The sequence below is a fragment of the Otolemur garnettii genome, unplaced genomic scaffold (assembly GCF_000181295.1).
Source record: "Otolemur garnettii isolate 467f Iridium unplaced genomic scaffold, OtoGar3 scaffold00083, whole genome shotgun sequence".
Lineage (NCBI taxonomy): Eukaryota > Metazoa > Chordata > Mammalia > Primates > Galagidae > Otolemur > Otolemur garnettii.
The window spans coordinates 8,449,318-8,461,957 of NW_003852478.1; the positions used below are offsets into that span (position 1 = coordinate 8,449,318).

The 12,640-nt window shown below is 40.5% G+C and overlaps 1 protein-coding gene across 3 annotated transcripts in view; it reads right to left on the bottom strand.

The window, feature by feature from the left end:
• The window catches only part of CLOCK (clock circadian regulator), a 99,051-nt gene extending 89,967 nt beyond the window's left edge, over positions 1–9,084 (bottom strand). For 2 of the 3 annotated variants that reach the window (XM_023515978.1, XM_023515976.1), the window contains exon 1: positions 8,964–9,084. The gene's annotated coding sequence lies outside the window, so the exon portion shown is untranslated. Of the gene's footprint in view, positions 1–8,661; positions 8,782–8,963 lie in introns of those variants that run through there. The other variant, XM_023515977.1, reaches the window with a different exon arrangement.
• Positions 9,085–12,640: the final 3,556 nt, after the last annotated feature.

Sequence of the window (12,640 nt, forward strand, 5' to 3'; positions counted from 1 at the left end):
AAAAAAAAAAAAAAGAAAAGAAAAGTCAATGTTATAAATTTTAGTAATGCTCAGCTCCAGGCACTAGCCCACATGCTTCCCAGAACCCCGTGGCTCTCCTGGCCACCCCTTTCTGGGCCACCATCATGGTGCGCAGGCATGTCCTGGCTGGTATCTAAGCATCAGCAATGCCCCAAAGAGAAGCAAATCCCAGGTTCTTATAAGGCCCTGCTCCAAAATCATTGTCCAGTTTCTAATTGTGATGGTGAAGCATGGTTATGTTGACAAATTTGAAACGACCGATGATCGCAGAGCTGGGAGGTTAAACAAGTGTGGAGTGATCAGCCCAGGTGTGATGTGCAACTCAAAGATCTAGAAAATTGGCAGAATAATGTGCTCCCATCCTGCCAGTTTGGTTTCACTGTACTGATAACTTCAGCCAGCATCATGGACCACGAAGAAACACACAGCAGGGAATATACTGGGATTCTTTTTCTAGGGATGCAATACATACTTAAAAATAAAATGCCTCAATGGCCCATTAAAAAAAAAAAGATCAACTCCAACAAATAACAGATTTACAGAAAAACAGAAGAATGTCATCAAATGTAAAAAAGCTAAACAATAGAAATTTTACACAGTAAACGCTACAGGTGAAATAAAGGCAGCATTATAATTACAAACATCATTTTTGAGGAAGACAAAAATTCTCAGATAAAAATCACAAATAGCTTTTTCATTAATATTTTGTTTCTAGTAAAGATGTGTGACAGTTCTATTGAACTACGTAGATGCAAAATATAAATTTTCTTTAGTTTTAAACTGTGGTTTTCTCCTAAATAATTTCTAGTATTTCTTCAACTAAACTTTTAATTTTAAACACAGAAGAAAACCAGTTATCAGTTTTGTAAATCAAAACTGTACTTGGTGAAAAGATCTCAAAGAAATACATAATAACACGTTTCTTGAAAACATGTTCTAGTAACATTTTTATTATTATAAGTTGCATAAAAGGTCAAATTCTTTCAAGCTCTTATATAAGTATAAAACTAAGCATGTTTTAAAAAATTCATTTAAATCTAGAGCAAAAATAAAAGCCATGTTTGCTACATATTGTGAAAATAACAAGAGTAATAGTAACATTTACTGAATACTCAATGTGAAAAGTAATTGTTTTCCTATGTAATATGCACATATTATCTCATATATATTATGAATTAGTATAAGTTCCATTTTACAGATAAGAAATCCAGGTACTACGAGGTAACATAATTTGTCTAAGGTCACACAGCCCGTTAGTGGTAGGGGCAGGATCTGAATGCCAAACTGACTAGATACAGGGCCCCACTCTCAATCACTATATCATGCTATCAATATACCACTTAGTAAGCATATGGCCTTTTGTTAACTTAGTTTGCTGTCTCTGCTACTAAGTTTCATGTAAAAAATAAGAAACTGTATACAGATTTTTAAAAGGTAGAGGCCAGGCTCAGTGGCTCTTGCCTGTAATCCTAGCTCTCTGAGAGGCAAAGGCAGGTGGATCACTTGAGCTCAGAAATTTGAGACCAGCCTGAGCAAGAGCAAGACCCCATCTCTACTAAAAATAGAAAAAGTAGCCGTATATTGTGGCCAGTGCCTGTCGTCCCAACTACTTAGGAGGCTGAGGCAAGAGGATAGCTTGAGCCCAACAGCACTCTACCCAGGGCAACAAAGTAAGACCCTGTCAAGAAAGAAGAAAGGAAAGAAAGAAGAAAGAAACTAAAGAACGAAAGCAAAGAAAAGAAATTTCTCGCCAGGGCAACAAAGTGAGACCCTGTCAAGAAAGAAGAAAGGAAAGGAAGAAAGAAAGAAAGATTAAAAACAGGTATTTTAACTACCTGGTAATCTCACTGAGAATAAACAGACAAAATAATACACATATATATAAAAAAAAAAAACTTCTGGGCGGGACCCGTGACTCAAAAGAGTTGGGCGCTGGCCCCATATGCCAGGTGGCGGGTTCAAACCCAGCCCCGGCCAAAAACTGCAAAAAAAAAACAAAAAACTTCCTATTTTGCTGACAAAAGCTAAAAAAGGAAAAGGGAGTCACTATAAAAAATATTTATGAAAACATGACAAAATGTATAACTTCTAAAAATATGTAATACATTAAAACTATGCATTAAACTGTAAGATAACACCTATTTTCTGTTGACAACAGTTTAACAGTTTTTGTCCTCAATTTAAACTGGAGGATGAAGCACACACAAATATTATATGCCTAGGAACTGAATGAACTTTCACAAAAGTCCTATATTAAGCTAAGGTCAAGTTTTTGGGTGACAATATTTTTTGCTATTTAGATTTTCCATTTGCGAAGCAATTTCAAAATTCTCCTTGAGGTTTAGGCGCAGTGGCTCATGCCTGTAATCCTAGCATTCCGGGAGGCTGAGGCAGGTGAATTGCTTGAGTTGATGAGCAAGAGAGAGACCCCCATCTCTACTAAAAATAGAAAAACTAGCCAGATGTGGTGGCAGGCGCCTGTAGTCCCAGCTACTCTGATTGAACTCGGACCACTGGATAAAAAAGGTTACAGCTCAAATTTTAATCATCTTTGCAGACTACTTCACATATTCCCATGCAACTTAGAAGGGTAGTATAAGAAGAGCATTACTACAAGGGTACATGTGAAATTTACTAGGTGTAGAATATAAATGTCTTAACACAATAAGAAAATGCCGTGAAGGCTATGTTAACCAGTCTGCTGAAAATATTTCAAATTGTAAATAAAACCAGCACATTGTACCCCACAATTACATTGATGTACACAGCTATAATTTAATTAAAAAAAAAAAGAAGAGCATTACTATCTAAATGACTTATACTCATGAAATGAGAATTTAATATAATGCAAAGTAAAACACAATTCAGAAAGAAAATACACCATCACAAACATCTTGAATTTACTTCATTATTATGGGTCATTATTAGATAATTTATCTGTCACCCTGGCAGAGTGCTATGGCAATATAGCTCACAGCAACCTCATACTCTTTGGGCTCAAGTTATCCTCTTGCCTCAGCCAGCCAAGTACCTGGCACTACAGGTGCCTGCCACCACATCCAGCTAGTTTTTCGATTTTTAGTAGAGAGGTCTTGCTCTCTTGTTTAGGCTGGTCTCAAGCAATCTACCTAACTGGGCCCCTCATGGTGTAAGGATTATAGGCGTGAGCCATAGAACCCAGCCCAATAATTTATTATATACATGAGGCTTTTTTTTTTTCAACAAAAAGCACAAAGTTTCCATTTCATCTAGTTATCAATACCAATTCAGTATCATGTTATTTGAATTTTAATTCTTCTGATGACTATGGAAATTTTTTGGAGTATCAACTCCACTTGTCACTCCTAAAAATGGCATCATTATTTATTATTTTCAAAACTGAAAATAGTTTAACAAGAGAAAAATATTGATAAGTAAATTGTCTTGCACACACACAGAGAATACCATGTAGCTAATAAAAATAACCACGTAACAGAAAAACACCGACATAAAAATGTTGATTATTCACTGTTAATAGAATTGTTTACACAGATGCATTATAAGCTTATAACCATGTATTTGCCAGTGCATATATTCTTATGTAATGGCTAAACAAAATACAGGAAGAAGATGTTACCGAGATTAATAATGATATCTGAGATTGAGATTTTTCGATGGTATTTTAAAAATTTAATCTGTGCTTTTGTAGCATTTCCCAAATTTTTAACATTAGGCATGTGCTATTATAACTAGGGGATGGGGAAGTGATTAAGAAAGAAATAAAGGCAACTATTTACATTAAACCATATTTTAACACAAATGACAAATTCTTATTAAAGTATATGGTTTAACTCTCATTGGTACAACTCCTATTTGTGCTTTTGTTTTAATACAAAAACCTTTAAACATGAATCAGTTTGTACTTTCTTTTTCCACTATTTGAGATGAGAATTAAAAATAAGTACTAAGTGAGCACCCCTTGAAAAAGATAAAAATGCATGTCTTTATGCCATTAATGTAAAAATGAAAAAAAAATTCTGAAAAATAAAAAGTAAATCACATCCAAACAGCATACAAAATAAAATTCAAAACAATTCATAAAAATTCATTTTTTACAAGTGTTTTCTCTCTGTATATGTCTAAGATTTAAAATAAGCAGAATTACATCTTTGCAAATATACAACTAAAGTAAATTAACTCAAGAGTTGAGACTATGAGAATGAGTTTTAATTTAGCCCTTGCACAATCAAAAACATGGAGAACAACAAGAATCTCTTTACTTAGATGATAGAAGTTACACCTAGCAAGGCCAATAATAGCTGTAAAGCGACCTATAAACACAAATTTCATTACACATGTATAATTACAGTCCATTAGTAAGAATTAATTTGCTCTGACACTTACAAGTGTTCTATAAATAATTCATATAACTCCATCCAGAATTTTAGATTCAGAAAAGGAGAAAATACAATATCCACTGGTGTAATGACTACCAAAAAAAAAACATACACTTTAAAAAATACTTTCCTTCTGCATCAGCAAAGAACTATAAGGAAACAGACACAATAAAAGGTAGTTTCACTATAATGTGAAACATAAGTGATTTTTCCACCCACAATTTTTTTATTAAAACATTCACAGCAGATAAATATTTTATTTGACACAGCATTGGAAGTAAAAATGTGTAGGAGAGGTGACATTAAATATGTGCTTTGAGGAAAGAATGAGATAGGAGGAAACAACTTTCTTTTAATAACAATGCCTGATATAATTGATGGTAGATAATAATTAACTGATAAAATTAAATTTCCTAATTTAATATTTCCAGCAATTCTAAAATCTAAAGATTGTAGAGGTTATAACTATCAAATAAAATAGCAAATGGCTCTTTCCAGTGTGAAAGCTTAAAAAACAAAACTATTAAAATAGCTATTAGTCTCATAGATACTTGCTATAAGGATGCAACTTAACTCCATACATTAAGAGCTACTAAGTCTGTTCTGTCCTGATTAAAACTCAGATACATATTCTCCCTCAAAATCCCATGCTCTCACCCTCCCCCCCAAAAAGCTGGAAATTGTCTCATCTTATATGTATATTTCCAAAATATACACATCTTATCTTTATTTTTCTTCTAGAACCTGTCCTTTCTTTTTTGTTGTAAGAGTATGTATAGCAGCGGTTTCAACCTGTGAGTCACGACCCCTTTGTAACAATGAAAATACATCCTGCATATCAGATTTACATTACAATTCATAACAGTAGCAACATTACTGTTATGAAGTTAGCAACGAAAATAATTTTATGGTTGGGGGTCACCACAACATGAGTAACCGTATTAAAGGGTAGCGGCATTAGGAGGCATTAGGATAGCTGAGAACCACTGATGCATAGGCTCTTTTAATCAAACCAGATCTCAAACCTACTGAAGGCAGTCGCTCATCCTGCATTGTTACTTACTATCTGTCCGCTATCAATTAAGAACAACCCAGATCAAAGAGCTTGTTCTCTGCTTTCTCTTCAAACGCTGGAAGTAAATCAGTGTCACTTAGTTGAATACAGAGTCTACTAAGGTTCACTTCGGAGGACCTGAGGAGGCTGATGTAATCTAGAAGGTTTTCGTAGTGGTCTACAAGTACAGGAGAAAAATTTCAAAGTATAACCCATGAGTCATTGATGAGGTCAGAAGCAAAAGAAAACTACTGTTAACCTCTAAAGAGTCCTAGAAATTCATGGAATCCAAGTCTTTATGGTGAATTCAATTTGTAACAGATAAAGCTCACATCAGTAAACCTTCCTGCAAACTCTGCAAATACCTCCACACCAATTGTTCCCTCAAAGATGAACATGTCCTGAGGTGCAGGTCAGATGTTAACTTTCTGACATAATCCAGGTAATTTCCCTGCTCTAAAGGTAATAACAGAGACCAAGATAAAAGGAAATTGGCAGGAGCAAATGGTCACTCAAGACAATTCAGAGTTTAACTCTGAAAAGGATACAGTGTTAACAGTGGTTATCTCTAGGGGGCACATGGGCTAGAAGCAGAGGTATGTAATGGGGTTGTTTTAAATTTCCATAAGCATCAACTTAGTTCTGTAATTTAAAAAAATATAAATGAAAATTTAAAATGTGATCCACCTTTTAAAAAGATTGAATAGGCCCACAAAGTTCAAATGAAAAACTGCTAATCTGTAGAAGGTTTGATAATGGAAACTCCCATATCAAACAGAAATAGTATAACTATCCCATCCTACAAAATAAAAAGGAATACTGACATTACCAAAAATGCCCACACCAACTGCTAAATCACTCCCGACCATTAAATCATAAAATATTAGTCAGCAGAGGGAGTTTGATTATGGCCCCCTAAAATTGTATCTACTCTTAAAAACCCCCCTTTCAATCTTAACTTTCATTAAAAAGGTTTCCACTGTTATCTATAGCTATAAAAAGTGTTCATTTTTTTGTACCAACAGAACATTGCTGCTTAGTTTTATTTTTTCATAAGAAATAACCACACACACACACAAAATTTACATTTCACTGAGGTTCATACCATATTTCCTTAAGAGAAAGAAAAGTTTCTCAACCTGAAAAGCAAACTAATCTAGACAATCAAATATGCTATCATTTTAGTGGAATTTCGTCCATATCCTCCAATTATTCATCATGAAACTTTGGGATTAATTAAAGTGTATAAACCTATGACTCCTAAAAATGAGGAAAGGGAGGGACACATACTATACAATATAATAGTCATAATGCCAAATGTAAACCATGTCATATATTTTGGCTAAGCGAAATATAACTAAACACCTGAAAAGATAAATTTGCCTTTGACAACAGCATCTTAAAACTTAAAGTAGCCAAATTTATTATAAATTTCTTATTTCATTTTTCTAAAATGTATTAAAAGAAATCAAATTGAAAATGGTCAAAACACCATAAATTAGGCAACCAAAAAGCACACAAATTATTTGGGGGAGGAGGGTTTTTGTTTAGTTTGGTTTATGAATCCATAATATAGTTACAAAAAATAAAAAATAAGACATACACACAGTAAATCTCATTTTCCACCCTTTCCTCATCACGCTACTTCTCCTTCTCCTCCGTGGTTACTAGTTTTCAGTAACTGGAAAACTAGTGTCCTCCCAGAGTTTATATTATATATAGAAGAGCAAACGTAAGTGTACATTAGTGCACATGCCCCCTCACACACAAAATAGGATGCCATTCTTTGTCCTACACCTTGTTTTTTTCACTTTGTAACAAATTTCTGAGATCTTTCCACGTCAGTATCCAGGAGCGCTTCCATCCTTTTTTCATAGCCGATCATGACCACTTCCACCACATTTTCAGTCTATCTTCTTCAGGTTAACCTTTAAAGACATTCTGTTCAGTCAACTACTTAACACTTGAATTAGTTTCCTCCTCCCAGCAAGATTTTAAAACAAACCAGAGTTGAGGTGTCCCAGGGGTAAGTTTCAGAGAAAGCAACTCATTATCTAAATTGCATCCTTTTAAGAAGGTTTATTTTCAGCCAGGTAAAGGGTAATGTTTCACAATTTTCTCCTCTAATCATTTAAAACTGGAACACGGTCTTCTGGCGAAATTGCCTCTAATTTTGAGAATCGGCGTTAATAGTCAAATCAACAATGGGTGTAAAAGTTTCTTTACTTCCTGTGCATTTCTTTCACCGCAAAAGAGAACAGTGTGTTTTGGGTTTTGTTGATTTGTTGGTTTTTTTTTTTTTTTAAATGCTAGAAAGCCTTGGAGTCATACAGCATGGCGTTCTAAGAGCAACAAAAATCACAACCTGATTTAATCTTTCATCTGTCAGGTCAGAGGCCGAGGCTTTTATCTTTCAGAATTCTGCTCACTACTATCAACAGGGCGACTTCTACACCAGCGAAAAACACTCAAGAATCACACTCTCAGGGCCTGAGTGCCAGGACTACCTCTCCAGCTTCAGGCGGAAAAACCAGCTTCGGGAGCGGAAAAGGATCTGGAAACGCCGGTGGAGCGACCGCGAGCGGGAGGGGCGGGTTATGGAAAGAAGGGTCACCGAGCCCCGCGCCGCCAGCCCTGGAACCCGCGCAGTTGCAAGAGTCGGACGCTCGGAGCCGCCAAGATCGAGCCCCGGAACCACCACCACTAACGGAACCAGCCCACGCGCGGTGGCGGCGGCCGCTCGGACTGCAGACCGCAGAGCGCGGGCCGGGCGCCGGGAGGGCGGGGGTTCCCCAGAGGAGCTGGCCGCCCTGGCGCCCCATTGGGCGCCGCTCCAAACGTGCCCAAGTAGTGACAGGAATAAAGTGGGTCACAAGGCCTAGCGGGTCCCCTGCGAAAACCCTCTTGAACACCGGGTCCCTCGCTTTTCCAGGGTCCTAGCCGCTGGAATCGGCCGCAACCTCGGGAGCCCTCAGGCCACCCGGCCGGTCGTGCACCCCAATCCCGCCCCTGCCCCGCAGGTAACCCCAGCTGCCCCAGAGGGCGCCTGGGCCAGGGCGGGCCTCCGCCCCAACTCCCGGGAAAAGACACAGAAGAGACAGACGCAAAACTTGGGCTTCAGCTCCCGCCTTCCCCACCCTTGGCCGCCGCCCCCCGGCCCCACACACACCGCCCCCCTCTCCCTCTCCCTCCCCTTCCCCGCTCCCTCACCGTGTGGCTTGCGGCGTCTCCGGTTTCTTCCCTCCTCCACCCAGGATTCGAACTGTGGTGACTTGGAGCCACTAACCTGGCAGCGTCCAGGAGACACCGCGGCTCCCCCTGCCAGCAGCACTGGCGTTGTGAGTGGCGCCCCCCACCCACCCCCCAAAAAATTCACTGCTACTGTCGCCCGCTCCTCCTCCCCCTCCCTTCCCTTCCCCTCCTCCACCGGCGCCGAGAGCACGCATGCGCCGCCGAGGCAAGCCAACCGGCGGGCGTCAGGCCCCGGGCCCACCCGGTGGGGCGCCACTCACCGGGAACGCGCTCGCGGCGGCAGCGGCCAGATTTCCTTCGCGCTCTGGCTCTCCGGGGTTTCCTTTTTTTAACCGGTAGCCGCAAGCCGAGTCAGTGATTGCGCTCCCTCCTGGCGCATGCGTCGTCAGTGACCCCGTGGACTCTGGCGGCCGCTGGAGGCTCCGCGTTTGCCCCTCCCCTCACTCTCCCTTTCCCTGGCGCGTCTGGGTGCGCATGCGACTTGCCCCGTTAGCCAGCGCGGAGCCGCGCTGGGGGATCCCGGCCGCCGGGAGCTCCTGGTCCTCCGGGACTAGCGTGTGCCTGTTCCGCGGCCACCGCCGGGCGCCGGGGATAGCTGGGTTCACCCGGCGCCCCCTTCCTGGAGCCCGTCTGGAGGGCGCCAGTTACTAGAAAGCCAGGGAGGCGGGGCCTGGCCGGGTGGAGGGTGCGGCCGGCCGGGGGAGCGTTAGCGTTAGATCCGGGAGGCTCCGGTTTTCAGCCTGGAGGCCGGGGGCGAGGAAGAGGAAGAGCTTCCTGCCGGATGAGGAATCTGGAGGCAGAAAGGGAACCCTTTCTCCCTTGCAAAGCAAAACGCTTTGCTGACACCAGGTTAGATTATTCGGGTGTTATTGGAAGACTTCTTTTTCTCCCGGTGGCATCACTGACATTTCTTCTCCTGGGGCTTGGAGAAAGGGGATGCGAAGGCGCGTGGACCGCCAGTGGCATCTTTTCCCCATCTCCGGGAGGAGCGCATCTTGGGTTGCTTCTTATCGGTGGGTGGGCCTAGGTCGACCGGACATACGCCCATGGCTGAAGGAGGGAGGCAGTGGAGGTCAGGGTCCTTTGCTCCTTCGGAGTTTTACCCCTGGCCTTTAACAGTATAGGGAGGGAATGGAGCACTGGGGAAACCAGTACCCTAATTTGCATGGGTTCCCTCTTTAGAACAATGTGTGACTACTTACTGCTTATCCCACAGGGAAAATTATAATACTTCCCTCCATGCATTAAGATACACTTGGTCCATAGGAGAAAGCAGATTTCCGTGCTTTTAAGTTACTAGAAAAGAGGTCTTCACAGTTCTGATATCTAGTAATTTCTAAATTGAAAAGATTAGAAATTGATTGTTCTTTATATTTGAAATAGAAGCTATCTTCTTGTTTCAAAAAATACAATTTATTGTTTTGGCTATAAAACCTTCCCTTCAAGGTAACATTCCCATCAGTAAACTTTTTAAATTCTTGCTGTATACTCAGAAAACATCAAAATTGAGAAATTTACTCAGATCCCTGACCCTTCATCTGAGGACTTTCTCAGTCGAGAGTAGGAAAGCATTATTTGATTAATTTACTCCCTCAGATAACGGAAGGGATTTTAGTAGATATTTTTGCCAGTTCAGTATTCATTTCCTATTCTGTAATTACCTTTCTTCACGCTCAGTCTGCACGTGGGCGTTCTGGGCAGGATGGGGGGAGGGGACTGGGAAAGCATATTTGAGTGAATATTGTCTTAACCTGCAGTTACCAAGAGAAGTACTACCTTTTTTCCCCCCAATGGACTTAAATCTGGAAGAATGGAAGCCTGGGCTCATCTTTCCATGCATGAATTCTGAAAAAGAATGCAAGTGAAAAAAAGCAGATTGAAAGATGGAGATTTGGCCTAGAGAGACATGTTTGATGCCTGAAACCAATGTGGACTTGATTCCTCTGTAACTTACAGTTAAATCAGTCAGTAAATTCTTACATCTATTTATTTTATTGCTTAAACCAGTGAGAGATTTTCTGTCACGTGCAATCAAGAGTCCCGGCTGATATGGTAAGTAGCAAGAAAGGAGGCAAGGTTAATAATTCTGATAAGGTAGACTGCAGCCAGATAAGAGGGTTTGAATGCTTTTCCTAGGATGGTCATTTGGATTATTCTAGACTCTATAGCAGGGGTCCTCATACTTTTTAAACAGAGGGCCAGTTCACTGTCCCTCAGACCGTTGGAGGGTCAGACTGAGGGGCCCAGGATGAGTTGGCTGCTAAGCAGGACAGGCAGTGGTGGCAAATACACCCAGCAGGTCGGATAAATGTACTAGGTGGGCCACATGTGGCCTGCAAGCCATAGTTTGAGGACGCCTGCTCTATAGAGACATGATCCCATTTCCTATTCGCCATCGTCTAGAACATATATCTTTAAAAATACCTTTGCCCTTTTAAATGGTTTCATTGTCCTCTTAGTCACCAAGATCAAGCCATATTCATTTTTTACTCCTCCCTCTCTCACTTCTGTAATTATTTACCAAGACCTGTTGATAATCCCCTGTTTTTCTGCTCTGTCCTCTGCCAGTGCTTGAACATTTTCCATGGTTCAGTTCACAACTTCTTTTTCTCCATGTTCTCTCCAAGAAAAAAACTGTAGTGAATATTTCTAATATCTTTTCCAGCTTCCAAAATTCCACACTCCCGTAAGACAAAAAATCCTGCCTGATAGATTCATAGATCCTAAATTTATGTCCCCCAGACTCAAACATAATTTCAAATACTCTGTTCACTTCTTGGGTCCCTTGCTCTCATTTAAACTGAGTATTTCCAACTCCCTTCGCAATTGATTTCCCCCAGTTGATAACTTGATACCAGAATATACATAGCATTTAAGAGCCCATAAGCAGGAACTAAACTGCCTGGATTCAATCAAAGCTCCACCACTAATATCTGCATGACCTTGTACAGGTTATTTCTCTGTTCTTTAACTTCCTTATCTGTAAAATGGAGGTAATTATAATCCCATCTCATAGGGTAAGTGGGCTGGAAGAAATAAATCCCAGATAAGTATTAGCTATTTTAATCAGCGATGCTCTCTTCTGGGTAATTCTTGCATCTCTTTTGGTCAAATTCTTCCCCTAACTCTTCATGTCCCATCAGTCACAAAGTCATATTTCCTTCATAAAAACCTCTTTTATCCATCCATTCATTGACATGCCTAGTTTTACCTCCATAGTTTAAGGTAAATTGGAGAATAAGAAGTTTAAGGTATACTTAATAGGAAATACAAAGTTTGGTGGGAGGAAGGGTTTGGGTTTTTTTTTAATTTGGTTTTATTTGTTTTTAGCCTATATGGCAGGCGTCCTCAAACTATGGCCCACGGGCCACATGCGGCCCACCTAGGACATTTATCCAGCCCGCTGGGTATTTTTGCCGCTGCTGCCTGTCCTGGTTAACAGCTGACTCGTCCCGGGGCCTGCAGTCTGGCCCTCCAGTGGTCTGAGGGACAGTGAACTGGCCCCCTATTTTAAAAGTTGAGGAACCCTGGTTTATGGTTTAGTCAATTGCTCATAATCTTTCTAGTCCCTTTAAAAGGGACTAGAGGGAAGTACCAAAGTATAAAATGGTATTACAGACTTCATTATCAAAAGTCTAGGCTTAAATACTGACTACTGTGAAGCTGAGAAACACTGATCAAGTAAAGTAATTCCTCTGACCTGGGTACTTACCTGTAAAGTTATAAAAATAAGGCATTTCAGAGAAATATGATCAAGTATAAATTAAACTGCTACATAAAGTTAGGTGGCGAGGATGGTGGTTGTAGATCTTTATAACATTTTGTTGGCAGCCTGAGAATGGTTGAAATGACACATAGATGTTTAACTCCAGCCCTTACCTTTCCTTTGGGCTCCCTACATAATATGTCTAATTACCTACTTGATGCCTCTTCTTCA